Source organism: Mustela erminea, chromosome 7 (assembly GCF_009829155.1).
Source record: "Mustela erminea isolate mMusErm1 chromosome 7, mMusErm1.Pri, whole genome shotgun sequence".
NCBI classification, from domain to species: domain Eukaryota; kingdom Metazoa; phylum Chordata; class Mammalia; order Carnivora; family Mustelidae; genus Mustela; species Mustela erminea.
In genome coordinates, this window is record NC_045620.1 from 91,922,779 (window position 1) to 91,931,167 (window position 8,389).

General features: G+C 44.0%; 1 pseudogene; it reads left to right on the top strand.

The window, feature by feature from the left end:
• The first annotated feature begins 2,657 nt into the window (after window positions 1-2,657).
• Window positions 2,658-7,221, top strand: LOC116596387 (annotated as a pseudogene).
• Window positions 7,222-8,389: the final 1,168 nt, after the last annotated feature.

Consider the following 8,389-nt stretch of genomic DNA (forward strand, 5'->3'; position numbering starts at 1 on the left):
AGACCGATCAGTGGGAAGAGCTCAGGGAGAAGGCAGAGACAGTGAGTGGAAATGAGGGGAAAAGAAGTGCTAGTGGGGGAGGGACACACACTGTTGGGGTGTGGGCACACAGTGCTGGCGGGTGGACACAGTGCTGAGGGTGTGGGTAGAGTGTTGGCGGACAAACTCAGAGTGTTGGGGGGTGAGCACCCAGTGTGGGGGGTGTGGGCACGCTGTAGGGGGTGCAGGCACATAATATTGGGGGGCAGATACACAGGTTGGGTGTGGGCAAACATGGTTGGGGTGTGAGCACCCAGCGCTGGGTGTGTGCACACGGTGTTGGGGTGTGTGAGCACACAGGGTTGGGTGTGAACACAAAGGGTTGGGATATGGGTACGCAGAGTTGCGAAGCGAGCACAGTGTTGGGGGTGGGCATGGTATTGGGGGATGGGCACATGGTTTGGGTTGTGGGCACACAGAGTAGGCAGGATGAGAAAAGGGAGCATGTTGAAATCTCTGGTGGCCTCTGGACACCAAGTACTGGGCTCAGTGATAAACACAGCTTCTCTTTTTTAACTCTCAACAGTCCTGCCAGGCAAGGATTTTACATATGGAAACTGAGACTCAAGAGAGTATAATACTAGCTCATGGACACATAGAGGTAGGAAGAACAGGGGCTGGGAGCTCCTTGAAAAAAATGAACTCCACCTCTTTTCTTACACAGGCCCTATTGTAGATCTACTGAGTGTCTTCAGACCCATATTTCAGGGTTTACCTTTTCTTTCAGATAAGAAACTGATGTTCTGTATAAAGTCCTCACTGTGTTCCTAGCTCTCGAGGGCTTCCCCCAGTGGAAAAGCCACACATACAGCAGACTTGTAGGATTAACCTTACATCCTACTTTCTTTCCATAATCCATGGACTCAAAGACTAGCAAGACTAGGATGACCGACTCACCCTGGTTTGCCTGACACTTTCCCACTTTTAGCTCTGAAAGCACTTCAGCCTGCGAAACACCTTGTCTGGTGCAGATCGGGATAGGCTGGCCCAGAAGACGTGGTCTCCAGCCTCAAGGCATTTCCACCAAATCAGGGATTAGATGAATACACAAGCAGAAGAGTGCAAGGCCTCATAAAACAGCACAAAGGGAGGGAAAGGTTTAGTAAAAGAAAAACCATATGTGTTTAGAGGACTTACTCATTTCATAAATGGTCACGGCTTACCTTGGAAGTCCCCAGCCATAGCTTAGGCCCTATGTGCTACGCTTATAACCCACTTCATAGAGGGGCAGCTGGGTGGCAGAATCAGTTGAACGTTCAACTCGTGATTGCTGCTCCAGTCATGATCTCAGGGTGGTGAGACTCAGCCTGCGGAGGCCCTGCATGGGTCCCTCATGAAGCTCCATGTCAGGCTCCGCACTGGGCATGGAGCCTGCTTAAGATGCTCTCCCTCTCCCTCTACACTGCCCCTGTCGCACGTGCACGTCCTCACGCTCTTGGAAGGAAGGAAGGAAGGAAGGAAGGAAGGAAAAGAGAGAAAGAAAAAGAAACACTTCATGGAGAAAATGGCCTTCAGTAGGACGTAAAGGAAAAGGGTATAATGGTGGGATATGGAATAGCAGACAGGAGGGAAGGAACCATAAAAACAAAGACCTAAGTGACGGAATAATGCAGTGTACCCCAGGAACTAGGGAGCAGTTTCCCTAGTATAGTGTGGGTTTGGGGAGGAAAAGGACTGGGTCATTCTAGGGAGAGACATAATTATCAGCAAATGTGTCTGAGCCCCCAAGGAATGTGGAATGGGACTTTGTACAAGAATGGAAGGATTGGCTTCAGGGTGGGACAGGTTGGCACAGGTGGGAAGACACGTTGGGCCGTCACTGCCAAGCATTCCAGGGAGACCCTTTGGCTTCTACTCACCCAGGTTTTGTTTAAATTATGTGGATATTTAGTTCAGATATTTTAGCTTTTGATTCTTGTTTTTGTTTTTTACTTCGTGTAGGAATCAGAGGATGAGGTTCACCCTGGGTTAGTGAGGGACAGGATGCACAAAAGGAACAGGTTTGCAGGCTAAGGATCCTTCCTGATAAAGGAAGTAGGGAGAGGACTGCTCTGGCAGCAAAGTGCTTTCCAGTGTCCACTGGGAGTTCACCGAAAGCTTGTTTGTTCCTCTCTCCAGCTCTAATGACACCTTTGCTGTCAACCAATGCACATTCTTAATTACTTTTTTTTTTAGCTTAAAACAAAATCATAGTTCCAAGAGTTCTTATTTACTTTGAGAGCCTTTCTGTCTTGCTGCAGAAGTCATTCATTTGCTGTGTGTGAGCAAAGGGCCAGGAAGGGTGGAGGCTTGGGACAGATGGCCTGACGTGCCCCCACAGCCACCAATCGCCATAAAGCCTGCTGTTTCGGGGCTGCAGGGCTTTCCCACTCTACCTAATTCACAGGTGACCCCTCTTCTCTCCGTATGAGGAAGCAGGTTCCTCAGCAAGTGTGACACAAGTTCAGTTTACATGAAGAAGTCTAGCAGGAAGGGACACTGAGAAGTAAAGTTTGGGGCTTTCCCATCTTTCCCATGAGGAGGGTGAAATGGAGCTTAAGAAAGCCTATCCAAGAATGTACCACAAGGTTTCTAAGTCTTGACCAATGGTAAAGCTACATTTGGTCTTTCAATTGACGATGATGTGTCTGTTCCATAAACTAGAACGCAAGGTGAGGGCGGGAGGGGGTGGCTGAGAGGCATCCCTTCCCCTCACTGTGCCCCAGCCTGAGCCTTTCAGCCAGGACTCAGAAGCAGGCTCTGCAGGAACGTGGTTGTCCAACCTGAACCACCTGAGTGGAGTGAGGCTGGAGGACTTTCCTGCCAAATGGACAAGAGCTCAGTGTCTGATCCCAAAGAATCTATCGTACAGCAGTCCCTCTCTTCCCCGCAGGTTCACCTTCTGTGGTTTCAGTTACCTGCAGTCCACTGTGGTCCAGAAGCAGGTGCTCCTTCTTCATTAGCAGGTCAGCAGGAGCCTAAGGCTACGTAGGTCACACCACCTACGCTATTCCCCTCACTGCATCTCATCCTGTGGGCTTTTTATCATCTCACAGCATCACCAGAAGGGTGAGTACCATACAATAAGCTATTCTGAGAGAAAGAGAGAGAGCACATTCACATGACTTTTATTACAGAATATCATTATAGTCGTTCTATCTTATTATTAGTTGTTGTTAATTACACTGTGCCTAATTTATAAATTAACATAGGTATGTATGTACAGGAAAAAAACATAGTATATAGGGAGTTCAGTATATCTGTGGTTCCAGGCACTTACTGGAGGTCTAGGAACATATCTAGATAAGGGAGAGCTACCATACTTGTCTTCCAGCACTGCTTTGGAATTTTCCCTTTCTTTCCTTAAAAAAAAAAAAAATGTAGTTTCAGTTGAACTTAGGGATGAAAGAGAAGTAAATGTAAGAATTCGGTTTATCTTGAACTAGAGTTTTAAATTTTTTTTAAGATTTTATTTATTTATGGGGCGCCTGGGTGGCTCAGTGGGTTAAAGCCTCTGCCTTCGGCTCAGGTCATGATCCCAGGGTCCTGGGATCAAGCCCCACATTGGGCTCTCTGCTCCTCGGAAAGCCTGCTTTCTCCTCTCTCTGTCTGCCTCCCTGCCTACTTGTGATCTCTCTCTCTGTCGAATAAATAAATAAAATCTTTTAAAAAAAAAGATTTTATTTATTTATTTGACAGAAAGAGATCACAAGTAGGCAGAGAGACAGGCAGAGAGAGAAGAGGAAGCAGGCTCCCCGCTGAGCAGAGAGCCCGATTTGGGGCTCTATCCCAGGACCCTGGGATAGTGACCTGAGCTGAAGACAGAGGCTTTAACCCACTGAGCCACCCAGGCACCCCCCTGGTATATTTTCTTGATAGATTTCTCTGGTACATTGTTGACAATTGTTTTCTTCTTGAAATCCCCTCTTTTGGGGTGGTTTTGTTTGCCTTTTGTTTTGTTTTGGTATATTTTGGGTCATCTAGATCTTTAGGCATGTGCATCTTCATCTTTGCTGAATACTGCCACAATGTGCTCTAGAAGGACGATAGTACTACACACCCCCACAGGCAGTATGAAACACTCTAACGGGATTATTTAAGGACAAGCGTTGGTAGAGTTGGGATGATCCAGTTGGGATGATCCCACAGCATTTGCTCAGCTCCCCCTTTGCACCTTCTCCCCACAAATCTCTCTCTTGTGAACCTGAATCCTGTTGCTGGCTTAAGTCAACCCCATGACCATCCTCACTGTCCCGACAACAAAAACCAACTGAGAGCATTAAAGGCTCACTCTCCTAAAAGCTTGTTTTTGCATTCTGTTCCTTGTCCCCAGATCACCAGAGGCCTTCCAGGGCAGTCAAATAAAGTCTGAGCTCCTTGGATTGGCACCCAAGGCCTTCCCCTGCCCAGCTTCCTCATTCTTTCCATGACTTATTTCCCCCCACTCTCTATGGGAGAGCACTTGAATCCAGGCAAGTTTATCCCCCATTCTGGTGCTGGGGGATAAACCAGTACAGCCACTCTGCAAAAACATGTGGTAATACTTGATAAGGTTGAAAATACACATACCAAACAACAAAGCAATTCCACTTTTGCATATATGTACCAGAACCAAACGAACAAGGATATTTGTGCAGCGTGGTTTGTAGGTACTTAAACTTGGAAACAATCCGAATGTCCAACAAGAGCAGAATGGAGGGGCACCTGGGTGGCTCAGTGGGTTAAGCTTCTGCCTTCAGCTCAGGTCAGTATCTCAGGGTCCTGGGATTGAGCCCCACAACAGGCTCTCTGCTCAGTGGAGAGCCTGCTTCCCGCCCCGCACCACACTCCCCCTCCGACTCTCTGCCTACTTGTGATCTCTGTCAAATAAATAAATAAAATCTTTAAAAAAAAAAAAAGAGCAGAATGGGTAAGTTCCAGCCTCTGTACCCTTCCCCACTCTGACCCCCACTGACCTAGCATCAGTGGGGATATTTCTTTTTCAGACCATCTATCTTCATTTAAAACAGCAGCCTGACTACCTACTTTATAAAATAGTTAGAATCTTTTTCCCTCACTGAAAAATGAATTTCCTGTATCATGTAAATATGTAAGAAAACTCTAACAAGTTGTGGTCAACTACTTGTTTTATCATTTTTTAAAATCTTTTTAATCTAATCTACTCTTTTTCAATCCATGTTTAAAAGTTTATTTACAGTAAAATCCATTTTCTTTTAGCATTCAGTTCTAAGAGTGTTGACAAATGCATACAGTCTGTCTTTTGCCTTTTTTTTTTTTTTTTTTTTTTTACAAAGGAGTATCAACATGGGTCTCACTTAATTTATCTTAGAGTTTGTCCACTGAGATATAATACTTTGGAAAACAAAGCTTGATTTCACAATTCAGTAGGCAAGTTGTGTTTTCTCCATGAGTTCACAAAAGTTCAGTTTCACCCAGTGGTCCTTGCTCAATTGTTTGCATAGGTTCTGATTGTCTTTTAGAATGGCCAGTCATGGGCTGACCCTTTCCACCAAGATCAGAAGGGAAAACAAGCCTTGCTTTCAACTCTCTACAGACACTTGACGAGCCATTGCTGCGGGTGAAGGATCCGACCAAGGAGTGTCTAAACCAGGTGCCCTCGACTGCCAAGTCCAGAAGTGGCCTAAAACTAAATGGCAGGAGAGGGTTTGCCATTTCCGAGCTACTTTGTCATCTAGAAAATGTCAAGATTTGATAGCCTAAGCATTGAGGGAGAGTGAACACTTGTCCCTATACTTCTCCAAGAAAGGCAGGGGAACTTGGACTCTTCGTAGGCATATAGTTTCCGAAGTACATGAAATCAACTAAGTTAACTTTTAAACCATAAGTCCACCATTCTTTTTGTTCTGACATGATGCAAAAAAATTTAATTATTCATTGATTAAAACCTAGAAATACTTCCATGCCATCCCATCAAGAGACCAACTACTACCTCACCCAAAATTATATCCCTCCCTACCCCAGTTGTATTGACCTTTATTCTTCAATGGATGACTTCAAAAATGGGATGCTAAGCCTCACCAAGATGGTGACTTTGATGGCCAGACCCTCTGAGGTGGCCAGCCCCTCTTGTGGTATAAGAATTAACATATCTTACAAATTTCCAGGTGGTGTGGATACTGGTGGTGAGCAGACCACACTTTGAGAATCACAGCTATAAATCTAAAAATTTATAGGAAATGTGGAAGGCAGAGGAACCTATTAACACTACAAGGATATATTTTAAATCCAAACTCTGAGAAATAGTTCCTTCAACAAATAAATCATAAGGAAAAAGAAAGCAAGAAAGAACCTAGAGATTAAAAGAGACTTAGTAGGCATGGAAAGTAGGGCCAAGATAGCATAGGCGAAATACAAGCCTTGATCTCTGTATGAAGCTGGATGTCAACATCTACCACATTCTGCCCAGTGCCTCCAACAACAGCTACAGGCCAGCCTACTTAGACTAGTCACCTCCAAATCACTTCAAAAGGGAAGCTTGCCTATCAACTCGAGTATAAAATATCATGGGAGCTCTTTGTTTGAGCACCAGTAGAAACAATATCCTATCATTGCTGAGGAGATAGTGACAGATTCTGGCTTCTACTGTGTAATCTGGTCCCAGGATGACACTGGGCATAGAGCTTTCATTGATATTTACTTCATGGATCAGGTGATGTCTTTGAATTTAATATCCTCCCACAAAATTACTTGAAGTGGGTAAAGCAAGTATCTAAGTTGTCCAGTGAATCTCAAGAACTGGACATTCATCCCAAGTTGGATCTGGGCCTCAAAGAAGGACAGATCATCAAGTTGAGTAACATTAACATTGCAACCAAGAGATGATGGGTTTCTAAGCCCAGGACTACAGGGGACTGGGGGCCTAAATTTACTCCCAGACCCCCTTGGAGGCAAAGTCATTATTCCCCCTCTATCCTCAGAGGATGTCATGAGAAGTCATGTTGCCCCCACCACCCATTCCAAATCTAACCATGGAAGCAATGACACAGATAACATTTTAGGATGGGCTTCTCCTGCTCCTCTCATGACAGAAGCTCCAGTCTCTGAGCAATGACTTGGGGAGACTTTGGCCCGGCATCCAGCTCTGTTTCAAACCTGGCACCACAGCCATCCAACTGAATATTCAGTCCAGGACTGAATAGCCTCGGCAGAACATCAAGAATGGACTCCAAGAATAAAAATGACCTTGAGAAGATGGGGAAGAAAACCCCATCTTTGATGAAGAAAATGGACAAGGTGCAGAAAAGACTTTTTCTAAACGCTTTCAATATATAATATATCTGTTTGGGGGATGATCAGAATACTCACACAGAGCCAGGGGATATTCTTGAAGACTTTGTCATAGAGTTCATCCCTGAAATGATGCACAAGGCAGTGTCAATTGAAAGACAAAGTCAAGAGGCACCTGGGGTGGCTCAGTTGGTTAAGCCTCTACCTTTGGCTCAAGTCATGATCTCAGGGTCCTGGGATAGAGCCCCACATCAGGCTTTCTGCCCAGTGGGGAGCCTGCTTCCCCCCTCTCCTTGCCTGCCTCTCTGCCTACTTGTGATCTCTCTCTCTGTGTCAAATAAATAAATAAAATCTTTTTTTAAAGAGAAAAGAAAAGAAAAGAAAAGAAAAGAAAAGAAAAGAAAAGAAAGACAAGGTCAAGTATAAGCTGAAGATTTCATCTTCTTGATTTGAAAGGATCCAGGGAAGTTTGCTAAGGTTACTCGTGATTACTGTGTAACAGTCTGGAAAAGAATTTGATGAAGTCTACTATGGATCTTGACACTTTTTCTAATTTCTGAAGCTTCATTATCTTGTGGGGCAACCATTGATAGTAGCTGATATTTTCTGCAGTAAGTTTCATGTAATTGAAAGATGAACAAAATTTTCATGTCTTCAATTTTAGTGTGAGATTTGAGATCTTAACTGCCTGCTTTGATATTACCATACTTGAACTGCTTATTGGGTTTCAATGACCACACAAAAGTTAAATTATTTTGCAAAGCACAGTTCCTTCTGACTTTTGACTCTAAATGATGAAGTACTCGTATTAGGTGTCTTTGTGCCATTGTAAGCGTCTACTACAGTTGCTTAAAATGTGAAACCTAAATGTCACTTTTGACACTGTGATGCCTGAAATATGTGTTTCATGTATTTTGAAGTTTCTAGACAACAGTAATCTAGCAGATTATTAAAGATAATGAACTGTTCGATCATTATACTGTATACCTGAAACTAATACCACACTGTATGTTAACTGGAATTTAAATAAAAACTGGAAAATAAAGATAGTGAACTGGTTTGTGTTTTTGTTAAGTAGAAGTTGATATTGGAATGTAGTCTTTTGTAAGAATGTTTATGTCTT